The sequence below is a fragment of the Triticum aestivum genome, chromosome 3D (genome assembly GCF_018294505.1).
Source record: "Triticum aestivum cultivar Chinese Spring chromosome 3D, IWGSC CS RefSeq v2.1, whole genome shotgun sequence".
NCBI lineage: Eukaryota > Viridiplantae > Streptophyta > Magnoliopsida > Poales > Poaceae > Triticum > Triticum aestivum.
The window spans coordinates 259,880,066-259,905,143 of record NC_057802.1 but is presented as its reverse complement, the minus strand read 5'-3'; positions in this window follow the sequence as shown (position 1 = coordinate 259,905,143).

The following is a 25,078-nucleotide window of genomic DNA, read 5'->3' as shown; positions in this document are numbered from 1 at the left end:
AATGGCGGAGGCGATGTCGGACTGGTATGTGGTCCTGGTGTGCGGAGGTTTGGCGGTGCTGCTGGGGTTCTCCGTGCTCCTGTGTGCGATGATCCTGGATGATCGTCGTGATGCTGCCGCTCGAGTGTTAGCTCTTTGCGGCGGCGGCGATCACGTGGATTAGGTGCGGCATCGAGTGCTAACTGCTGTCGGTGTGCTGGGGCAGCTCGCGCCCTAATGATCACTCACAAATCTCTCTTACTGAGACTGTGGTGTCCTCGGGTGTGATCAGTTAGGCGCAAAATGTGTACGAGGATTTGCAATTAGTGCACGAGGTCGAGTGGTTGTGGCCGTGAGTCTGCTGTTATGGTGCTGCGCGAATAAAAAAAGAAAAATCTATGTCGCGAAGATATATACGCTGCAACAACTCGGGGAAAGAAAACTCATTACAAAATTTATCGTTAGAAAAAATTAGTTAAATATAGATTAACAGCAGTAAAATTGTTCACATAATTGAAAACAAAAATTTGGTACGCCGCACAAACTTTGGATACCACGCGCAAGTTACAACACATAAATAAATACTGGGATAATAAACACAGCGGTGACGTTTACAAAGAAAACGGCAAAAAGACAGGGTCCTGAGAAAACGCCTCTGGTACTTGGGCACACTCCTCTTCTATCGGGGGAAGCGGGTTGACCAGTCGATGAATGCGCCTCTCCTGGTCAGGCCTCAGTGGTCTGCCAATAGCGATCCGAGGATTTAAATCAGCGAGGCTCTGGAGATAACCCATTACCCGCTGAGTCAAACGCTCCTGAGCGATAACGTACTGGGCAAGGTTGGCCAGTACTGGATCTCTCTCAATTCGTCCACCGGGAAAAGATGCAACTTCTCCGGGTGCTGTACGACTTGGAAAATAATAATATCCTCGTTCGCTGGCATAGGGTACCGCGAATCGAAGACGAGCGAGCGCCTCGTACGCAGCAGCTTCTATGGCCATATGCGGAGTCGGCATGGATTTCCCCATGAAGGAAACTTCCGTTGGGTCTTGGTTTGGGTATGCGGGAGGGATGTGCACCACTGCCCAATATTTCGAGGTGGATGGGGTGATCCTCAATTTGAGCAACTCGTACTAGGGTGGATGGGTGGCACTCATGGTACTGCAGGTAAAGTCCCACAATAATTTAACAAAACTACCCGGGGTTGCGTCTGGGGTTCTCAGATAAATACTGGGGGTCGGCATGGCAAAGAAATGGCTGTGAGTGCTGCGCACAAGGTGAGGGGTACTTGGCAAGGTCACGAGGTGGCCTTTATATAGCATTGGGGCTGGGTTATCTACCGGGGTGAAGGGTAACTGGTTGTCGATCCTGTTCTTGGGTCAAAGCCATGGATATACGCATCACATAAATGTGACGCATTACTGTGGGTGCCGTCGGGGTTGGTCTTGGTAGCTGCGCACGAAATTTAAAAATGCAACTGTACGCCAACGTACATATGTATAGCTACTACTCCAAAAATAGGGACGCACAAGCAGACAACATTTAATAAAAGCGATACAAGATCACACCATTACAAGCGGAGGTAAACTAAGGCTTGATACTACTCAAGCGGCTTAGTCTACTTCGTTAATGTCTAAGTGGGCTGGCCTGGTGGATGCCGGGGTTTCTCCACGGGTTTCACCATCGGGATTTGCTGGTTGCGGTTGAGGGGCTGCAGGGTCGGGGTAGTGGTGATGACCATCGCGGGGGTTGCTGGCCACAATCCCGTTGGAACGAGTTCCCAAAAGGCGACGAAGCGCTTCTGGGGACACCAAAGTACTCTGGTTGATGGCTGGGGCAGACCTCAAGGGATCGATCGGGTGTCCGAACAGCACGACTGGGTTGTCGGCGTCGGGCTCCGTTTCTCCTCTCGCCGGGGCTCGGCGAACCAGTTCTCCACGAGCTGCGATCAGATCAAGGGTGACCTGATCGAATAGTTGCTCTAGTGCGCTTAAATAGCGCACCAGACGCAATAGTTCAGGATCTGTCTCGTGATCTCCGTTGGCAACCAGGGGCGGCCTACCATACCCGTCACGACTGGGGTAGTAGTAGAACGAGTGATAGTTAACTCTGGGCGACAAGTGCCGGAGTTGAACTATGGCTTCTCGAGCTGCCAGTTGGATGGCTTGTGGCTCAAAGGAAGTTGTCCTTCCAGTGAACCTGTAGGGGCGTTCTGGCGACAGACCCCTACCATAGATGTGCACAGTGGCCCAGTACTGACGGCTCTCACCGTACATGGGTCCTTGGTACACAACATATTCAGGAGGCTCTTCTAACGCATAGGCACGGCGGGTGAGGTTTGCGAGCACGGTCACAAAACCTCCAAGGTTGGTTGTTGTGGTCTCATTGTGAATAATGGGGCCAGGCATCGTGGCTTGGTTTTGGGAAAGGGGCTGTGCTGTGCTGGGTTGAGGCTAGCGTGCCCTTTTTATAGGAAAAGGGGACGGAGTCTTCCTTCGCACACTTGCGAATGAGACGTGTTAGGTGCTGGTCACTGGCGCGCGATCCACGGGCTAGGCTGATAGGTTGGGCACTGTCTGCCGAAAGGTGTCGGGTCACTGTGGGGCTATCTTATGCGGGAAGCTTGGCCGGGATTAGGTTAAGGTCTGGTGGGTTGGTTAACCTAGGTTTATTGACCTGGCTAAGATAGGATTAGCCAATGGTCAGCCTGGCTCTGGTACCAAGTCTGTCACGACCGGATTTTCGGGATATAAATTTCCCAGAAAGCGGCCTTTGGGCTCACCAGCCCCAGGATTACTGTTAGCTGATGAGGCACCAACTTGATACAAGAATTTCCAAGCAAAGTACAAAACATGTAGTACAAGACCATTGTGGCCTAGGAGTACAACACTTGGTTTCTAGTGGTTGATGGCTGAAGCGGTTTGTGGTTCATCTGCATCTATGGGACTCCATTTCCCACAAGAATAGCTGACCAGGATAACTCCTATCTTCGCGAGGCTGCTATCACCTTTACAGGGGTTCTAGGGCTGTCGCCGTAATCCTCTATCCACGCAAGAAATCTGGCCAAGACAATAGCCAGGGACAAGCCAGTGAGTACGTTTGAATGTACTCACAAACATTAGGAACACGGGTATAATATAACAAGGGATAATCATGCTCCGAAATATTCATGATCATAACGTCTGCCATGAAAATTTGTGATGCACGCATGCAGAGAAAATATGAACATACAATACGGGAGTAAAAATAGAATGCACTGACCGAGTGTCTGAAATGACTCCTCGAAAGGTTGCAAATAAATTAACAATGCTGCAGTCGGGCGTCTGAGCGACACCACATAAAGGGCTTATAAAGAAAAATTAAATAACAAACATGCCGCAGTCGGGCGTCTGAGCGACACCACATAAAGGGCATATAAAGAAAAAAAATTAAATAACAAACATGCCACAGTCGGGCGTCTGAGCGACACCACATAAAGGGCTTATAAAGAAAAATTAAATAACAAACATGCCGCAGTCGGGCGTCTGAGCGACACCACATAAAGGGTTTATATAAGAAAAATCATAGTGAATATCGAGGAGGTAGAACCGTCCCAGGGATACTCAATAATTCAAATAATGTAAATGGTTAGTCCATGGTAATAATAAACATAATCCTCATATGTCACAGGTCATAAACAATATCTAGTCTAGCCGTTTCTCCATCCGAAGACCATCACTGCATTCTAATTAAGCCGTTCTCCATCCGAATACCGTTACTATGATCCAGTTTAACCGTTTCTCCATCCGAAAACCGTCACTAGATCCATCTCAGACTGTAGTCCTTACCCATAAACATGGCTATCCGAATGGATATATCCTCTGCAGAGGGTGTACCGTTTACCCACGAGTAACGGATTTATTTAGCCCATCGGGACTAATTCCGCCTACGGCCTTTCAATTGTAAACACGCCTGACCTGCACACACCAGCTTAACTTACCGGTGTCTGGAATCACCCACGACACCTGCCAAGCAAAACTCTAAGTGGGGAGGCTACAACCTCGACGTAGCATGGGATCAAATTTATATTCGCGCGCTCTAAGGGGTTCCCCCCTCTCGGTCCCAATCGGAAACACCCATGCCCCCGGACCAGGTGGCATGCCTACCGGATGCACCCGGTATCTTCCACCATGGCCTCTCTGTACGGCGTGTGCTTTGGTAAGGGGTCGACAACTTACTGAACCATACCCTACCTATGGCAGGGACAAGTGGTAGTACAAAACAAGTAAGGGAAGTTACTGAACAAGACTCGACCTACGACCGACTCAGGTGGTCCAAGTATTCTCCAACAATATTACCATTAACAGATAAACTCACCACTCATCAAGCCTCACCATACCATACCGGACATACTCGTCTCGACGAGGAACTAGGGACAAGCCCGTGTCTACCCAAGACCACGACTTTCCCGGCTTCCTTCCGGTATGCATGAGAAGCTCATGAGGATGATCACTAACACCAGCATATCCATTACTAACAACAAAACATCTCCAATATGCACTCACGCGTGTGACTGATCGATACATAGAAATAACGCATGCTCCAAGTCAAAGTGGTGTTGTAACCATATCAAAACACCACACAAAAATATTAAGCCAGAGTTCAGAATGCTTGCCTTCAAGAGTATGCAAAGGGTGCACTTTTTGAAGGCTTTCTTCTCTCTCCATTTCCTATTTTGAAAAATATTCAAATAACAAATATTTCAAAACCAGTACAAAAATTTGCCCCAAATATTTTTGAAATAAATCCTAAAATAAACTAGATGAAATTTGAGAGAGGTAGGAAAAAGAATCAATTCATTTGGAGTTTTATTTTAAAAGATATAGCCAGTCAAAGCTGAGTCAAAGTTCTGTTTTAAAAAAACAAGAAAAAGGAAAACGTTTCGGGGCGCTTACGCTTTCTGTTCAGCGAAAATGTATTTTGCAAAACACGTTTCCACTTAAAACACGCGTCGGCGGGGCTGGGTCGCTGACAGTGGGTCCAGGGGGCCCACTGGTCAGGTTTGACCATTCCTCCCTCTCCCTCATCTTCTTTGCCCGAACGGGAGCGGGACTCCGGCGATCGCCGTTGATGAACGGCAGCTCCCCACGGGTATCCGAGGGCGGGGATGGACCTGCCAGACCGGGGTGGTCCTCTCGGTGGTCGTTGGGTCAACGGTGGTGGGAGGAGTCGCCGGCGGCGAGCTCCGCGGCGGAGAGGGCTACGGGAGTGAAGTGAGTTTTGGGCTCCGGTGGTTTCCGATCGAGGTTGAGGCGCTGGGCAGCTCCGTAAGGACAATAGGAAGCGAGTGGTGGCGCTGGATGGGCGGGGGAGTGGCTGGTTGTGACGAATGGCACCGGAAGGCAGCGGCGGCCGAACCGGCCGGAGTTGGGGAGGATGGCCTCTCCCGGCCAATCCCCGGCTAGGGGAGCACTAGGGGGAAAGCCTGTGGTTACCTGAGGTCTTGAACGAGTTCGGGGATCCCTTAAATAGGCGCTCGAGGTTGGTCCCGTGGCGGCCGAGGATAAGAACAACGGCGACCGCGGTGCTGTAGCTGCAGGGCGACGTGGCGGCGACGAGCGCGTGCCGGCGGGCTTCGGGATAAGCTCGAGCTCTTCACAGGGGCAGCTGGCGCGCGCGGGTGGCTTGGGCAGCGCCGTCCATGGCAGAGGCTCACTGCCGACGCCGGCGTGCCGCCAAAAGCCCTGACGGCGGCGCTGTAGGGCGCCAGAGGTGGCGTGGAGAGTGGGCGAGTGTAGTGCGCGGCTCTGTAGGCGAGACAGGGCCATGTGCGGGACGCGGCGGGGGCGGCAGTGCGACGCGGCGGCTCGGTGCGCGCGCGTGCAAAACGTGCGCTCTGGGCGCGCCCAGAGCACGCACGGGACATGCTCGACGAAATGCCAGGGCAGCCTAGAGTGCGAGGGTGAGGCTGGCAATTAACAGGACTAGGATAGGGATAGCTAGGAGTTTAGTGGACAAGGTTGCTGGGTCAGTGGAACAAGATCATAGTGCAAACTAGGAAACATGCCCAAAACTGACTGTGCATACCAAGTGTTCGACAGAATGCCAAGTGCACTTAGGCAACTCTTGGAGTGGCCAAAATCTCCAGATCAGGGTCTCTCTAGATGTGGGTGATGATGGCAAGATCATATGGGCAGAACCAGAAACTTGCTACTGCAAGTTTTGCAAAACTTCAGTTTTGGACAGAGAGAAGAAGATCTCATTGCATGCACTTAAAATCCTCCAATGGGTCCACTCTCCTGGACTTAAGGGTTTTCTAGGGAGGACTACAAGCAGGAAAAAGCTCAGGATCACTAGAGCAAAATAAAATAGGGTTGCAGTACAAATCACCAAACTGGACCAGAATGAAAAAGAGGTTGATTCACTCAAATTTTTCAAAGACCATCACTGGGTTTTTGCATGAAGTTGAATTGTATGCATCTACTGACATCTCGAAACACTTGGAAGAATTTTTAAAGAAATATTTAAATAGTTTGTAGTGCAAAAATGCCTACTGGACCAGATTTGAAAAGTTGATGTAGAGCTCAAAATGTCCAATAACCAAAAGATATTTTTGCCTAAAAGGGAGGTGGAAATATCACATGACATCCCCAAATTTTGGTGGAAATTTTAAATGCATTTGTCAAATGGTTGCAGTGCAAAACATGCTCCAAATTTATGAAAGATCATTTTAAAAGAGTAAAGCTCAAGAGAAAGCAATTATGCAATTAAATCCACTGATAAAACTTTTGGAAAGTTTTCACTTGAGGTAAAAACCCACAATATCAAAAGGGTAAATCTAGACAAATGGAAAGGTTTTATTTCCTGGCAAAAAATTTAATTAATAAAACAAGGTCAAAATTTTGGGGTGTCACAATCTTGCTAGTTTACTACTCTCTTATATCTTATAAAAACAGAGTTGGTGATGATGGTGTGCCTGCCATCCTCGAATATAGGCTATCCGATTTATATCTGACGGATAGGAAGAAAACTATGGCAATTTTGCAAAAAGATACCTACACCAGTCTCCACATTTGCAAGTAAGGCCTTCCCTGGTTCATCCTTTTCTCTCACAAGAAAGACTACTCATACAAATGCATCTTGATATTTCGTGCAACGCACGAGGATGTTTCCTTGGGGGTCTCTCCAGCACGGCGTGGCCGTAGTTGCAAGTTGACGCCCCTTGAGATGCCGACGTTGAGGGGCACTCGGATTTTGTCCATGAGCAGGTAAGATGAGTTTGATCACGTAGTAAATGCATTCTAAAGACTACTTCTGTGTCCATTTCCTAATTCTCTCACTGCCCACTATTTCACAGGTTAGGCTCGGTGCGAGTGGAGATTGGCTTGCATATGTATGGGAGGGTACCAACATCAATTTGCACAACATTTACAACGGTGACACCGTTCCCATAGAACCTTTGTCCAACATTGGGATCAACGATGCAACGGGCCACTGCCTGAATTGGTACGATGGAACCACAATGAGATTGAAGAAGATAGCACGAACCTTGCACACAGTGGTCAAAGGTGGACCATGCTGTCTGCGGCCGATTTGTTGCCGTACGAGTACGAAGACACTGTGCTCCTTTCTAACTGCATCTTCACGGTGACAAACTATGGGACACATCCTGTGGTATACTCCCTCTCTCCCAGTTTATTTGTTTTGATTTTTTTGTTTTATAAGTTTCAAATTCAAATTTAGAGCTCCCCATCACATGTTGAGATTACAATGTCTGTTAAATCATTGCGTGCATGTATAGTAAAGAAACAAATCTTGAGTTTGGCACGAGTTCGTGTAGTAGTAGCACCACAAGGCCTAGCGCAGGAGTTACATTTCCCTCTCGGGGCCCTTGGGACTGAGCTTCGGGACCTTACTACACCTGCCTTTGAGTCAATGACATGTGGACCCGATAGGTGGCTGGTCCACATGTAATGCTCCCGAAGGCAGAGGGGCAGTGGGGCCGAGAGGGGTGAGCCGCAGGTCAGGGTACGTGTGGTGTCATTGGTTCGGGCGGCGTTGTGGGAATCGCGTGTGGCTGTGGTAGAAACTTGATGCTCGCCACATTTCAGGTGGCCCGCATGTCATGCACACAAAGGCAGAGGGACGATGCGGCCGAGAGGGGTGAGGCGCACGTCGGGGGACGTGGTGCTGTGGGTTGGAGCGGCATCGTGGGAATCACGAGTGGCAGTGGATGAAACGTGATGGTCGCCGTAGTTGAACTTTCATGGACAAGCTGTCATGTTTACGGACACATGCATTGCATAGCGATCACTGGAAGGAGTAGTAGAGAAAGCTAGGCGGATAAATAGTTCCTTATAGTCAAGCGGACCCACGCTACTACTTGTTCCAAACACATGCACACCATCCAAATATTCCTTCTTCTTCTTCTTCTTCTTCTACGGACGGGCCACATGCAGGGAAACTTGCACGTGTGGTTCTGGCCGGGGACCCCGGTATACTGTACTAATATGTGTAGGTCCCTGTAATTCGAGTGAGATTGTCATGGCGCAAAAGCAGATATGGTCCGGTATTCCCTTGTTCCCCCATTTTTCATCGAGTGAAACTACCTGAATAAACTGCAAGTTTTAAACCAAGTACTCTTGAAATCGCTACCCCCTGGGATGGAAAAAGAGGCTCGTGTTTTAGCCCTCCGTTTTACCCCGGAAGTCGTTGTTCGTCTTTCGATATGAGAGGATCGCAAGTGTCCGCTTCTTCTTCTTCTTCTTCTTCTTCTTCTTCTTATTATTATTATTATTATTATTATTATTATTATTATTATTATTATTATTATTATTATTATTATTCTTCTTATTCTTCTTTCTTCTTCTTATTCTTCTTCTTCTTCTACGGACGGGCCACATGCAGGGAATCTTGCACGTGTGGTTCTGGCCGGGGACCCCGGTATACTGTACTAATATGTGTAGGTCCCTGTAATTCGAGTGAGATTGTCATGGCGCAAAAGCAGATATGGTCCGGTATTCCCTTGTTGCCCCATTTTTCATCGAGTGAAACTACTTGAATAAACTAGAAGTTTTAAACCAAGTACTCTTGAAATCCCTACCCCCTGGGATGGAAAAAGAGGCTCAGGTTTTAGCCCTCCGTTTTACCCCGGAAGTCGTTGTTCGTCTTTCGATATGAGAAGATGGCAAGTGTCCGCTTCTTCTTCTTCTTCTTCTTCTTCTTCTTCTGCTGCTGCTTCTTCTTATTCTTCTTCTTCTTCTTCTACGGACGGGCCACATGCAAGGAAACTTGCACGTGTGGTTCTGGCCGGGGACCCCGGTATACTGTACTAATATGTGTAGGTCCCTGTAATTCGAGTGAGATTGTCATGGCGCAAAAGCAGATATGGTCCAGTATTCCCTTGTTCCCCCATTTTTCATCGAGTGAAACTACTTGAATAAACTGGAAGTTTTAAACCAAGTACTCTTGAAATCGCTACCCCCTGGGATGGAAAAAGAGGCTCAGGTTTTAGCCCTCCATTTTACCCCGGAAGTCGTTGTTCGTCTTTCGATATGAGAGGATGGCAAGTGTCCGCTTCTTCTTCTTCTTCTTCTTCTTCTTCTTCTTCTTATTCTTCTTCTTATTCTTCTTCTTCTTCTTATTATTCTTCTTCTTATTCTTCTTCTTCTTCTTCTTCTACGGACGGGCCATATGCAGGGAAACTTGCACGTGTGGTTCTGGCCGGGGACCCCGGTATACTGTACTAATATGTGTAGGTCCTTGTAATTCGAGTGAGATTGTCATGGCGCAAAAGCAGATATGGTCCGGTATTCCCTTGTTCCCCCATTTTTCATCGAGTGAAACTACTTGAATAAACTGGAAGTTTTAAACCAAGTACTCTTGAAATCGCTACCCCCTGGGATGGAAAAAGAGGCTCAGGTTTTAGCCCTCTGTTTTACCCCGGAAGTCGTTGTTCGTCTTTCGATATGAGAGGATGGAAAGTGTCCGCTTCTTCTTCTTCTTCTTCTTCTTCTTCTTCTTCTTCTTCTTCTTCTTCTTCTTCTGCTTCTTCTTATTCTTCTTCTTCTTATTCTTCTTCTTCTTATTCTTCTTCTTCTTATTCTTCTTCTTCTTCTACGGACGGGCCACATGCAGGGAAACTTGCACGTGTGGTTCTGGCCGGGGACCCCGGTATACTGTACTAATATGTGTAGGTCCCTGTAATTCGAGTGAGATTGTCATGGCGCAAAAGCATATATGGTCTGGTATTCCCTTTTTCCCCCATTTTTCATCGAGTGAAAGTACTTGAATAAACTGGAAGTTTTAAACCAAGTACTCTTGAAATCGCTACCCCCTGGGATGGAAAAAGAGGCTCAGGTTTTAGCCCTCCGTTTTACCCCGGAAGTCGTTGTTCGTCTTTCGATATGAGAGGATGGCAAGTGTCCGCTTCTTCTTCTTCTTCTTCTTCTTCTTCTTCTTCTTCTTCTTCTTCTTCTTCTTCTTATTCTTCTTATTATTCTTCTTCTTCTTCTTCTTCTTCTTCTTCTTCTTCTACGGACGGGCCACATGCAGGGAAACTTGCACGTGTGGTTCTGGCCGGGGACCCCGGTATACTGTACTAATATGTGTAGGTCCCTGTAATTCGAGTGAGATTGTCATGGCGCAAAAGCAGATATGGTCATGTATTCCCTTGTTCCCCCATTTTTCATCGAGTGAAACTACTTGAATAAACTGGAAGTTTTAAACCAAGTACTCTTGAAATCGCTACCCCCTGGGATGGAAAAAGAGGCTCAGGTTTTAGCCCTCCGTTTTACCCCGGAAGTCGTTGTTCGTCTTTCGATATGAGAGGATGACAAGTGTCCGCTTCTTCTTCTTCTTCTTCTCCTCCTCCTCCTTCTTCTCCTCCTTCTTCTCCTCCTTCTCCTTATTCTTCCTCTTCTTCTCCTTATTCTCCTCCTCCTCCTTATTCTCCTCCTCCTCCTCCTTATTCTCCTCCTCCTCCTTCTTCTCCTCCTCCTCCTCCTCCTCCTCCACAATTCAATCGTACACTAATCATGCAGGCAAATGTGTACGATCAAGATCAAGATGTCTAGCACAAACTGGGATACAGATCGAAAGAGGCGCAGGCCTCCTGCCTGGGACCCTCCTAAACTACTCCTGGTCGACGTCAACGGCCTGCACGTCATAGTAGGCACCTCCGGTGTAGTAGGAGTCGTCGTCAACGGTGGCGTCTGGCTCCTGGGCTCCGGATCTGGTTGCGACAACCAGGTAGAAGGGAAAGGGGGGAAAAGAGGGAGAAAAGCAACCGTGAGTACTCATCCAATGTACTCGCAAGCAAGGAGCTACACTACATATGCATGGGTATATGTGTAAAGGGCCATATCGGTGGACTGAACTGCAGAATGCCAGAATTAGAGGGGGATAGCTAATCATGTCAAAGACTACGCTTCTGGCCACCTCCATCTTGCAGCATGTAGGAGAGAGTAGATGGTAAGTTCACCAAGTAGCATCGTATAGCATAATCCTACCCGGCGATCCCCTCCTCTTCGCCCTGTTAGAGAGCGATCACCGGGTTATATCTGGCACTTGGAAGGGTGTGTTTTATTAAGTATCCAGTTCTAGTTGTCATAAGGTCAAGGTACAATTCCGGGTCGTCCTTTTACCGAGGGACACGGCTATTCGAATAGATAAACTTCCCTGCAGGGGTGCACCACATAACCCAACACGCTCGATCCCATTTGGCCGGACACACTTTTCTGGGTCATGCCCGGCCGCGGAAGATCAACACGTCGCAGCCCTACCTAGGCACAACAGAGAGGTCAGCACGCCGGTCTAAATCCTATGGCGCAGGGGTCTGGGCCCATCGCCCATTGCACACCTGCATGTTGCGTGGGCGGTCGGAAGCAGAACTAGCCCCCTTAATACAAGAGCAGACTTACGTTCCAATCCGGCGCGCGCCGCTCAGTCGCTGACGTCACGAAGGCTTCGGCTGATACCACGACGTCGAGTTCCCATAACTATTCCCGTGTAGGATGTTAGTGTGTATAGACCAAATGGCCAGACTCAGATCAAATACCAAGAACTCGTTAAGCATGTTATTTTGAAGTAACCGCTGAGGCCGACCAGGGCCAGGCCCACATCTCTCCTAGGTGGTCTCAACCTGCCCTGTCGCTCCGCCACAAAGTAACAGTCGGGGGCGTCAGGAACCCAGGCCCACCTCTACCGGGATGGAGCCACCTGTCCTTTCAGCCCCCTCATCAGAATCACTTGCGGGTACTCAACGAGCCGACCCGACTTTAGTCACCACATGTGTCATGTATATAAAGTATATATTATATACCTGTGATCACCTCCCGAAGTGATCACGGCCCAGTAGTATAGCATGGCAGACGGACAAGAGTGTAGGGCCACTGATGGAACACTAGCACCCTATACTAAGAAGTAGGATAGCAGGTAAGGGTAACAACTGTAGCAACAATGACAGGCTATGCAGCAGAATAGGATTAACTGAAAGCAGTAACATGCTACACTCTTCTAATGCAAGCAGTATAGAGAGGAATAGGCGATATCTGGTGATCAAAGGGGGGGCTTGCCTGGTTGCTCTGGCAAGGAGGGGTCATCGTCGACGTAGTCGATCACAGGGGCAGCATCGGTCTCGGGGTCTACCGGAGAGAAGAGGGGGAAGGAACAGTAAATATAAAGTAAACATAGCATCACAAAGCATAACGTGGCAATATGCTGTGCCGGGTGTGACCTAACGTATGGCTACACGATATAGGTGAAGGGGGAATTCAACCGGGAAGGTGTTCCCGGTTCCGGACCAGTGTCAGACAGATGACCGGAGGGGGAATGTTCCATGTTCAGCATGCTAGGGGCATGTGACAGATGAACGGACCGCGTATTCGGATTCGTTGGATTTTTCTGAGCAACTTTCATATAGAAAACATTTTCATCCGAGGTGCGGTTTATTTTCTATGAATTTTCAAAGATTAAAGCATATTTTGAAATTATTTAAAATACCAGAAAAGGAAAATATGACATCAGCAGAGTGTCAGCATGACATTAGCAGGTCAATAGACCCGCTGACTGGTCAAACTGACCAGTGGGTCCCATCTGTCATAGACAGTAGGGCTAACAGAGGTTAACTTAAACTAACTAAGTTAATTAATTAGAAGGGGCCCACCTGTCACTGTCTAATTAGGTTAATTAAATTAGCTTAATTAACTTCGTTAGTTAGGGGGGTGTGGGCCCCATCTGTCAGTTGCATGGGCCGGTCCAGTCAGCATGGTGGACCGGGTCAACAGGCAGGCCGGGCCCCTGGGGCCCACGGGTCCGCGACCCAGGTGGTGGCCCCAGGCCGTCCACGTAGGCGGGGCGCTGGAGAGAGCTCCGGCGAGCCTCTCCCGCGGCGGCTCATCGCCGGAGACGGCCGGAAAAGCGCTACGGGGCACGGGGGTAGGTGCGGCTAGGCGCGTTCTATCAGGCGTTCGACGCCGCATCCACCTACGGTGGCAGCGCGGCCCGTAATAGGCTGGAACGACGACGCGGGGGCTCACCTAGCGGGCACACGGTGGCCCCGTGGATGCTTAGGAGCAGCAGAACGTCGTCGGGTAAGAAGGGGATCGCCGGCGACCCGAGGAAGACGATGACGGGGTCGGCGATGCAGAGCTCCTCGACTCCTTCCAGCAGCTTCTTCTTCTTCTTCTTCTTCTTCTTCTGCTCCTACTCCTGCCTTCTTCTTCTCCTTCTCCTTCTCCTACTCCTTCTTCTTCTCCTTCTTCTACTCCTTCTTCTTCTTCTTCTTCTCCTTCTTCTCCTCCTTCTTCTCCTTCTTCTCCTCCTTCTTCTCCTTCTTCTCTCCTTCTTCTCCTTCTTCTCCTTCTTCTTCTCCTCCTTCTCCTTCTTCTTCTCCTCCTCCTTCTTCTTCTTCTTCTCCTCCTCCTCCTTCTTCTGCTTCTTCTTCTTCTTCTTCTTCTTCTTCTTCTTCTTCTTCTTCTTCTTCTTCTTCTTCTTCTTCTTCTTCTTCTTCTTCTTCTTCTTCTTCTTCTTCTTCTTCTTCTTCTTCTTCTTCTTCTTCTTCTTCTTCTTCTTCTTCTTCTCTTCTTCTTCTTCTTCTTCTTCTTCTTCTTCTTCTTCTTCTTCTTCTTCTTCTTCTTCTTCCTCCTCCTCCTTCTTCTTCTTCCTCCTCCTTCTTCTTCTTCCTCCTCCTCCTTCTTCTTCTTCTTCTTCTTCTTCTTCTTCTTCTTCTTCTTCTTCTTCTTCTTCTTCTTCTTCTTCTTCTTCTTCTTCTTCTTCTTCTTCTTCTTCTTCTTCTTCTTCTTCTTCTTCTTCTTCTTCTTCTTCTTCTTCTTCTTCTTCTTCTTCTTCTTCTTCTTCTTCTTCTCCTTCTCCTTCTCCTTCTTCTCCTTCTCCTTCTTCTCCTTCTTCTCCTTCTTCTTCTCCTTCTTCTTCTTCTCCTTCTTCTTCTTGTCCTTCTTCTTCTTCTCCTTCTTCTTCTCCTTCTGCTTCTTCTTCTCCTTCTTCTCCTTCTTCTTCTACTTCTTCTTCGCCTTCTTCTTCCACTTCTCCTTCTTCTCCTTCTCCTTCTTCTTCTCCTTCTTCAGCGAACTCCTACAAAATGTTAGTGACAGCAGGGGGCAAAGAGAAAGGCACGTCCTCGAATGAAAATATTGCCTCTTTGCACACAAAAGCATAGCAAACAGATTTGCTAAAATCTAGCTCATCAATATCAGATTTTGTGGCAAGTAAAACATGCACTATTCAATTTAATGTCAGAAGAACCACTAGATGCTTTATTATTAGGTTTCATTTGTTGCTCAAATTATTTTGCCACAATCTGATTTTCACTCTTATTTTTCTCCTATTTTGCTTTACTAGCTGTATTAATATCATCTTTCAAAATGGAATCAGGAGTCATAGGAAGCAAAGTAATATTTTTATCCTTATGAACAAGAGTATACTGATTGTTTCTACCATGGTGTACAGAATTTTTATCAAATTGCCATGGTCTACCAAGTAATAAGAAACATGCTTGCATAGGTACCACATCACAATCAACATAATCAGCATATGTAGAGATACGAAAATGCACACGAACAGTACATGTTACCATAACCTTGCCACTGTTGTTGAACCATTGGATGTAGTAAGGATGTGGATGTGGTCTTGTGGTGAGAGATAGCTTCTCCAGCATCTCCATGCTAGCCAAGTTGTTTCAGCTCCCTCCATGTATGATCACGCGAACAGAACGTTCCTTCACAACTGCCTTTGTATGGAACAAATTATGCCTCTGATTTTGCTCAGCTTGCGTGACCTGCACACTCAAAACACGTTGAGCAACTAAACATTCATACCTGTCTGCGTCTTCAGGAGCCATGTATTGCGCCTCATGATCAGAATCATCTCCACCGTGTTGTTCACGTGTAATAAGAGCCAAAGTCTCCTCATCATAGTCACTAGCGGACTCATACCCACCATCCTCAGTAGCAATCATCACACGCTGAGATTTGCATTCTCTCGCATAATGACCTCTTCCCTTACAACGATGACTAATAGTATCACTTTTGTGCCCTATTGATGCCATGGAAGAAGAAGATCTCTGTGCAGGCCCGACAGGTGTGCTCTTGGCGGATAGTGGTGGTTGTGCCTGCTTTCTTGTATCACGGTTGGAGGTGGTACCTGATGGAGGTGATGGTGCAGTGGAAGTAGAGGATGCACGTGATGTCCATGACGAAGGTTGACCTACAGAAAAGTTAGTTCGCGCCAATGCCTGTCGATCCTGAACTTCATGTTCAGCTTTACAAGCAAGATGGAATAAACGAGTGATATTATTATACTCCTTATACTCTAGAATGGTCTGAATCTCTCTATTTAATCCACCCATAAAACGTGCAAGCATAGCTTCATTATCCTCAACAATACCACATCTAATTATGCCAGTTTGTAATTCCTGATAATATTCTTCTACATAATTTTTTCCTTGTCTTAAACGCTGCAATTTTTGAATAAATTCACGTTGATTATATGGTGGAACCCAACGAGTACGCATAGCAGTTTTCAAAGCAGCCCAAGTAGTTGGAATATTATTCGGATATAATCTACGATGTTCAGACCACCACACACAAGAAAAACTAGTGGAAGCACAAAGTGCAGCAGCAACACGTCTCTCCTCGGGATATTCTAAACATGTAAAACGTTGTTCGGTTTCTAACTCCCACGTAAGATATATATCAGGAACATATCTACCCTCAAATGGTGGAATATTCAATTTTAGTTTAGGAAGACGGTCATGATCTCGTACCTGAGGGAGAGCCCTACCATTGTGATTATTTGCATGTGGACGACCTGGTGGTTGTGGTGCTGGTGGTTGCACGTAGTTCTGATTTTGATCAACCTCATCCTCGTAATCTCCCGCATAATCATCCTCCGCATCACCAGCAGGAGCCACAGAAGTATAACCAGCAGCACCAACAGTTTGGCCAGGCTGAAGAAGGACACGGCTCGCTCGGCGGAGGGCTGTTTCATGACGTGGAGGTAGTCGTTGTTGTTGTTGTTGTTGTTGTTGTTGTTGTTGTTGTTGTTACAGAGGGCGCAAGAAGTTCATTAAATCTGTTATCAAGCTTTTTTTAGAACGTCTTCTCAAGGCCAGTGATCTTCTCCATGGCCTCTTCAAAATTGTTCAGCACATCTTGCACCTATTTAGTCATCATTTCCTGAAACTTATCATGAAGCTCCTTGTTCGTTAAGTTCTCCCAGTCAATCTCGTCGGCTTGTGATCCTGGCATGGCTAGCAGCAACAGAAATACACAAGAATATTATCCTACAGACTACTAACAAGTGGTGGGTGTCACAAATCCGTCAAGCAAATCTCAAATTCTTACTAGTTCTTACCCAGCAGCAGGCGGTGATCGGCAACCGATGTAGTCAAAACTCTCAAAGCTTGGATAGAGCGATTACCAGGGAGAGTCAAACGCACGATGTAGATGTATGTGGGGCTGGGAAGGCTTATAATATGGTAGCAAAAAGGGTCAGCAATAATCAATTCAGAGATGCAAAGTTGAATAAACGCTCAACGACGATGCTGTGTTGGTCCTAGGCTAGACCGTGCTAGAGACGCGAGCCTAGAACACTAACAAAATCACGGCGTTGCACGTAAACAAGGAAAAAGCACACTCTGGAATTTTTTCCGCTCTTTTTTTTGCGCTCCTCTTTTTTTGGCAAAAAAACACTATAATGGCGAGTGTCTCAAAACTCTTCCCAGGTCAAAATGACAGGATGGGCACGAAATTTTTTGACTATTTTTTTCAGAAATCAGGGCTGCGACGATGAAAAAGTGCGACAAAAAAATCACTATGATGACACGTGGCTCAAAATATTTTTGGTCACCAAAATTTTGGCCTAAAAACTGCCCGGGGGTCTCTAGACTCTTTTTTTTTGAAACCTACTCAGGCAAGGAAACACGAATCGAAATTTAGATGGATCTCGAAAAAAAACCTAATATGAGAAGAACTCGGATTGGTGGTGGACATAAGGTGGTAGGATAAGGCAGCGGTGGTGGTATATGGCAGTGGTGGTGGTATATGGTAGCGGTGGTGGTATATGGATACGGATTGGTGGTGGTAGATGGATATGGATTGGTGATGGTATGTTTATACGAATTGGTGATAGTATATGGATACAGATTGGTGGCGGATAAGCGGTGGTGGTAGATGGCAGGAGCTATGACGATGGTGCGGCGGCGGCGTGACAACTTGTGAAAAGAACTAGAAACTCTAAGGGAAACTAGACGCGACCAGCAACTTGACACGAGGATGCAACCGCAAATTCAACAAAGAAAAATACTGAAAAGACCATGCAAAGGCTCAGACTGGTTCGGATATGATGAACTAACCCTAATTTTTTTTGGCTTTTTCGTGGACTATAGGTATGAAGAACAGACTCGATCTAAACTATGAAAAACTGTAAAATCTCATCGAGCAACCTGGAAATCCGATACCACAAGATAGAGGCAAAGTTGTCCCGTCTTTCGATGAGATGGTGATTATCGTTTCGGAGGAGTAGACTTTCACGATCCCACTACGAACGTGCGAGGACGTCGCGCCTTAGCAATCGCTAAACCAACTCCGAGAGGTTATTGACCACGCCGGAGCACGATCAACCTGACCACGAGGGTCTGTTTCCTACGAGCAAACGAAGAACAAGCAAGAAATTGAGATTGCAATCTGGATATTGCGAATATAAAAGAAAAGTTTATTAATGAAGGTGGGGTTCTGTGACGCCTTTGTCTGGTCGTTGAACACAAACGGAGTACGCGAAGTTGTAGCTATGGCGAACTATTGATATAAACAAAACCCAAAGTCTAAACGGTGCCCTAAGGGCTGTATATATGGAGGAAGAGGGGGGAATTTCGTGGCCCTTGTGAAGGGGTCCGAAACCAACCCTATCTCTTGTTTCCCCACACATACAGACTCTAAAAACAGCCTATACTTATGTATTTCGAAATTACATTGGCCTGGCCCAATAATAAGGTGACGCAGCACCTAGAATAGCCTCTGGACGAAATTTATGAAGTGGCATCTTGTATATTTCGTCCAAGGCTTCATGCACTCCTTATGGTGGCTTCAAAGCCCTGAAATCATCACTTGTAACTCCGTTCTTGTTCCCCTTGCACATGCCATCAAATCCATGCTTGTTCTTGCTCCAATGTTCATCCTTCTCCAAGCTAGGCCCTTCATTTGTAAGCAAAACAAATGTATCCAATTTAGGCAGCATCATATTCGCATGAACATTAGAATCATTACCAAGAAACAAAAGTACCTAATAATTTAATTGGCGTGCGCGAGCTCTAGTAATTGGTCCAGTATGTATAGCAGCAGGGGCTGTGGGTGTAACAATGTTATTGATGTCCTCATCATCCTCCCCTTCTTGAAATGAAGTCGTCCTCGACGGAAGCTCATCTTCCTCACCCAAATAAGGCTTCAAATCTGCAATGTTAAAAGTGGGACTAACCCCAAAATCTGCAGGTAGCTCAAGTTTATATGCATTATCATTTATTTTCTCTAACACCTTAAAAGGACCAGCAGCACGTGGCATTAGCTTTGATTTGCGCAAATTGGGAAATCTATCCTTACGCAAATGTAACCAAACAAGATCTACAGGTGCAAACACAACATGTTTTCTACCCTTATCTCTTGCAAGTTTATATCTAGCATTCATACGCTCAATGTTTTCCTTAGTTAACTCATGCATTTTTAAAATCAATTCAGCACGTTGTTTAGCATCAAAATTAACCTTCTTCGAAGATGGAATAGGCAACAAATCAATAGGTGCACGAGGTAGGAAACATACACAATTTCAAAAGGGCACATCTTAGTAGTAGAATGCAACGAACGATTATAAGCAAATTCAATATGAGGCAAGCATTCTTCCCACATTTTCTTATTATTCCTCGAAACAGCCCTAAGCTTAGTAGACCATGTTCTATTGACTACTTCAGTTTGTCCATCAGTTTGGGGGTGACATGTAGTATTAAAAAGAAGTTTAGTCCCCAACTTAGCCCATAAACATCTCCAAAAGTGGCTAAGAAATTTAGTAGCACGATCTGAAACGATAGTATTTGGCACACCATGCAAGCGAATAATTTCACGAAAGAACAAATCAGCAACATTAACAGCATCATCGCTTTTATGACATGGTATAAAGTGTGCCATTTTCGAGAATCTATCCACGACAACAAATATGCTATCCCTCCCCTTCTTTGTTCGAGGTAAACCTAAAACAAAGTCCATAGATATATCCTCCCAAGGAACACTAGGTACAGGCAAAGGCATATATAAACCATGAGGATTGAGTCATGACTTAGCATTTTGACATGTAGTGCAGCGAGCAACAAAACGCTCAACATCCCGTCTCATCTTTGGCCAAAAGAAATGCGTAGCAAGTATATCCTCCGTCTTGTTCACGCCAAAGTGTCCCATTAGTCCTCCTCCATGCGCCTCCTGCAACAACAAAAGACGAACGGAGCCAGCTGGAATGCATAGCTTGTTAGAATGAAACACAAATCCATCGTTAACGACGAACTTGTTCCATGTTCTACCTTCTTTACAATTCTGCAATACATCTTTAAATTCAGCATCATGCACATATTGATCTTTGATGGTCTCCAAACCAAATATTTTAAAGTCATGTTGTGAAAGCATAGTATAACGACGAGACAATGCATCAGCAACAACATTTTCTTTACCCTTCTTGTGTTTAATGACATAAGGGAAAGTTTCATTGAATTCAACCCATTTAGTATGTCTACGGTTCAGTTTTGCTTGACTTTTAATGTGTTTCAAAGATTCATGATCAGAATGTATAACGAATTCTTTGGGCCATAAATAATGTTGCCATGTTTCTAAGGTCCGAACAAGAGCATATAATTCTTTATCATAAGTAGAATAGTTCAGACTAGGCCCACTCAATTCTTCAGAAAAGTATGCAACAGGTTTGCCATCTTGTAATAACACACCTCCTAATCCAATTCCACTAGCATCACATTCAAGCTCAAAAGTCTTATTGAAATCTTTCAATACCATGAAGGCTTCTTCCTGTGCGGTACCCCAAACAAAAGGCACATCCTTCTTTGTAAGCTCGTTGAGAGGTGCAGCAATGGTGCTAAAATCTCTCACGAAATGCCTATAGAAACCAACGAGTCCAAGAAAACTACTCACTTGTGTGACCGTTTTGGGCTGCGGCCAACTCTCAATAGCTTAAATCTTGGCTTTATCAACTTCAATTCCCTGTGGAGTAACAACATAGCCAAGAAAATATACTCGGTCGGTGTAAAAGGTGCGCTTCCCAAGGTTACCAAACAAACGTGCATCACGTAGAGCAATAAAAACAGCACGTAAATGTTCCAAATGTTCTTCCAAAGATTTGCTATAAATCAGTATATCATCAAAATAGACTACCACAAATCGTCCAATGAAAGCACGTAAAACTTCGTTCATTAGTCTCATGAAAGTACTAGGTGCATTAGTTAACCCAAAAGGCATGACTAACCACTCATATAAACCAAACTTAGTTTTAAATGCTGTTTTCCATTCATCTCCCAATTTCATACGAATTTGATGGTATCCACTACGCAAATCAACTTTGGAGAATATTGTAGAGCCACTCAATTCATCAAGCATATCATCTAGCCTAGGAATAGGATGACGATAATGAATAGTAATATTATTAATTCCTCTACAATCAACACACATACGCGACGTACATCCTTTTTAGGCACTAGTATAATAGGAACAGCACAAGGACTAAGAGATTCGCATATATAACCTTTGTCGAGCAGCTCCTGTACTTGATGCATAATCTCCTCCGTCTCCTCTGGATTGGTACGGTATGGTGCACGGTTGGGTAGCGATGCACCGGGAATTAAGTCAATTTTACGCTCAATACCTCGAATAGGTGGTAATCCTGGTGGCACGTCTTGTGGGAAAACTTCAGCGAACTCCTGCAAAATGTTAGTGACAGCAGGGGGCAAAGAGAAAGGCACGTCCTCGAATGAAAATAATGCCTCTTTGCACACAAAAGCATAACAAATAGATATGCTAAAATCTAGCTCATCAATATCAGATTTTGTGGCAAGTAAACATGCACTTTTCAATTTAATTTCAGAAGAACCACTAGATGCTTTATTATTAGGTTTCATTTGTTGCTCAAATTCTTTCACCACAATCTGATTTTCACTCTTATTTTTCTCCTGTTTTGCTTTACAAGCTCTATTAATATCATCTTTCAAAATGGAATCAGGAGTCATAGGAAGCAAAGTAATATTTTTATCCTTATGAACAAGATTATACTGATTGTTTCTACCATGGTGTACAGAATTTTTATCAAATTGCCATGGTCTACCAAGTAATAAGGAACATGCTTGCATAGGTACCACATCACAATCAACATAATCAGCATATGTAGAGATATGAAAATGCACACGAACAGTACGTGTTACCTTAACCTTGCCACTGTTGTTGAACCATTGGATGTAGTAAGGATGTGGATGTGGTCTTGTGGTGAGAGATAGCTTCTCCACCATCTCCATGCTAGCCAAGTTGTTGTAGCTCCCTCCATCTATGATCACGCGAACAAAACATTCCTTCACAACTCCCTTGGTATGGAACAAATTATGCCTCTGATTTTGCTCAGCTTGCGTGACCTGCACACTGAAAACACGTTGAGCAACTAAACATTCATACCTGTCTACGTCTTCAGGAGCCATGTATTGCGTCTCATGATCAGAATCATCTCCACCATGTTCTTCACGTGTAATAAGAGCCAAAGTCTCCTCATCATAGTCACTAGCGGACTCATACCCACCATCCTCAGTAGCAATCATCACACGCTGAGATTTGCACTCGCATAATGACCTCTTCCCTTACAACGATGACAAATAATATCACTTGTGTGCCCTATTGATGCCATGGAAGAAGAAGATCTCTGTGCAGGCCCGACAGGTGTGCTCTTGGCAGATAGTGGTGGTTGTGCCTGCTTTCTTATATCACGGTTGGAGGTGGCACTTGATGGAGGTGATGGTGTAGTGGAAGTAGAGGATGCACGTGGTGTCCATGACGAAGGTCGACCTACAGAAAAGTTAGTTCGCGCCAATGCCTGTCGATCCTGAACTTCACGTTCAGCTTTACAAGCAAGATGGAATAAACGAGTGATATTATTATACTCCTTATACTCTAGAATGGTCTGAATCTCTCTATTTAATCCACCCATAAAACGTGCAAGCATAGCTTCATTATCCTCAACAATACCACATCTAATTATGCCAGTTTGTAATTCCTAATAATATTCTTCTACAGAATTTTTTCCTTGTCTTAAATGCTGCAATTTTTGAAGAAATTCACGTTGATTATATGGTGGAACCCAACGAGTACGCATAGCAGTTTTCAAAGCAGCCCAAGTAGTTGGAATATTATTCGGATATAATCTACGATGTTCAGACCACCACACATAAGAAAAACTAGTGAAAGCACAAAGTGCAGCAGCAACACGTCTCTCCTCGAGATATTCTAAACATGTAAAACGTTGTTCAGTTTCTAACTCACACGTAAGATATATATCAGGAACATATCTACCCTCAAATGGTGGAATATTCAATTTCAGTTTAGGAAGACGGTCATGATCTCGTACCTGAGGGAGAGCCCTACCATTGTGATTATTTGCATGTGGACGACCTGGTGGTTGTGGTGCTGGTGGTTGCACGTAGTTCTGATTTTGATCAACCTCATCCTCGTAATCTCCCGCATAATCATCCTCCGCATCACCAGCAGGAGCCACAGAAGTATAACCAGCAGCACCAACAGTTTGGCCAAGCTGAAGAAGGACACGGCTCGCTCGGCGGAGGGCTGTTTCATGACGTGGAGGGTGGGTGTCACAAATCCGTCAAGCAAATCTCAAATTCTTACCAATTCTTACCCAGCAGCAGGCGGTGATCGGCAACTGATGTAGTCAAAACTCTCAAAGCTTGGATAGAGCGATTACCAAGGAGAGTCAAACGCACGATGTAGATGTATGTGGAGCTGGGAAGGCTTATAATATGGTAGCAAAAAGGGTCAGCAATAATCAATTCAGAGATGCAAAGTTGAATAAATGCTCAACGACGGTACTGTGCTGGTCCTAGGCTAGACCGTGCTAGAGACGCGAGCCTGGAACACTAACAAAATCATGGCGTTGCACGTAAACAAGGAAAAAGCACACTCTGGAATTTTTTTCACTCTGTTTTTTTTGCGCTCCTCTTTTTTTTGCGAAAAAACACTATAATGGCGAGTGTCTCAAAACTCTTCCCAGGTCAAAATGACAGGGTGGGTACGAAGTTTTTTGACTATTTTTTTCGAAAATCAGGGCAGCGATGACGAAAAAGTGCGACAAAAAAATCACTATGATGGCACGTGGCTCAAAAGACTCAGAAAAGCCTAAAAATAGGATAGGAAAAAAATATTTTTGGTCACCGAAATTTTGGCCTAAAAACTTTCCGGGGGTCTCCAGACTCTTTTTTTATTCCAAAACCTACTCAGGCAAGGAAACACGAATCGGAATTTAGATGGATCTCAAAAACAAACCTAATATGAGAAGAACTCGGATTGGTGGTGGATATATGGTGGTAGGATATGGCAGCGGTGGTGGTATATGGCAGTGGTGGTGGTATATGGTAGCGGTTGTGGTATATAGATACGGATTGGTGGTGGTTGATGGATACGGATTGGTGATGGTATATGGATACAAATTGGTGATGGTATATGGATACTGATTGGTGGCGGATAAGCGGTGGTGGTAGATGGCAGGAGTGATGACGATGGTGCGGCGGCGGCGTGACAACTTGTGAACAGAACTCGAAACTCTAAGGGAAACTAGATGCTAAGACCAGCAACTTGACACGACGATGCAACTGCAAATTCAACAAAGCAAAATACTGAAAAGACTATGCAAAGGCTCAGACTGGTTCGGATATGATGAACTAACCCTATTTTTTGTGGCTCTTTCGTGGATTGTAGGTATGAAGAACAGACTCGATCTAAACTACCAAAAACTGTAAAATCTCACAGAGCAACCTGAAAATCTGATACCACTTGATAGAGGCAAAGGTGTCCCATCTTTTGATGAGATTGTGATTATCATTTCGGAGGAGTAGACTTTGATGATCCTACTACGAACGTGCGAGGACGTCGCGCCTTAGCAATCGCTAAACCAACTCCGAGAGGTTATTGACCACGCCGGAGCATGATCAACCTGACCACGAAGGTCTTTTTCCTGCAGGCAAACGAAGAACAAGCAAGAAACTAAGATTGCAATCTGAATATTGCAAATATAAGATGAAAGATTTATTGATCAAGGTGGGGTTCTATGACGTGTTGATCTGGTCATTGAACACAAAGGAAGTACGGGAAGTTGCAGCAATGGCGAACTTTTAATCTAAACAAAACCCAATGTCTAAACGATGCCCTAACGGCTGTATATATGGAGGAAGAGGGGGAATTTTCTGGCCCTTTTAGGAGGGGTCCGAAACCAACCCTAACTCTTGTTTCCCCACACATACGGACTCTCAAAACAGCCTATACTTATGTATTTCGAAATTACATGGGCCTGGCCC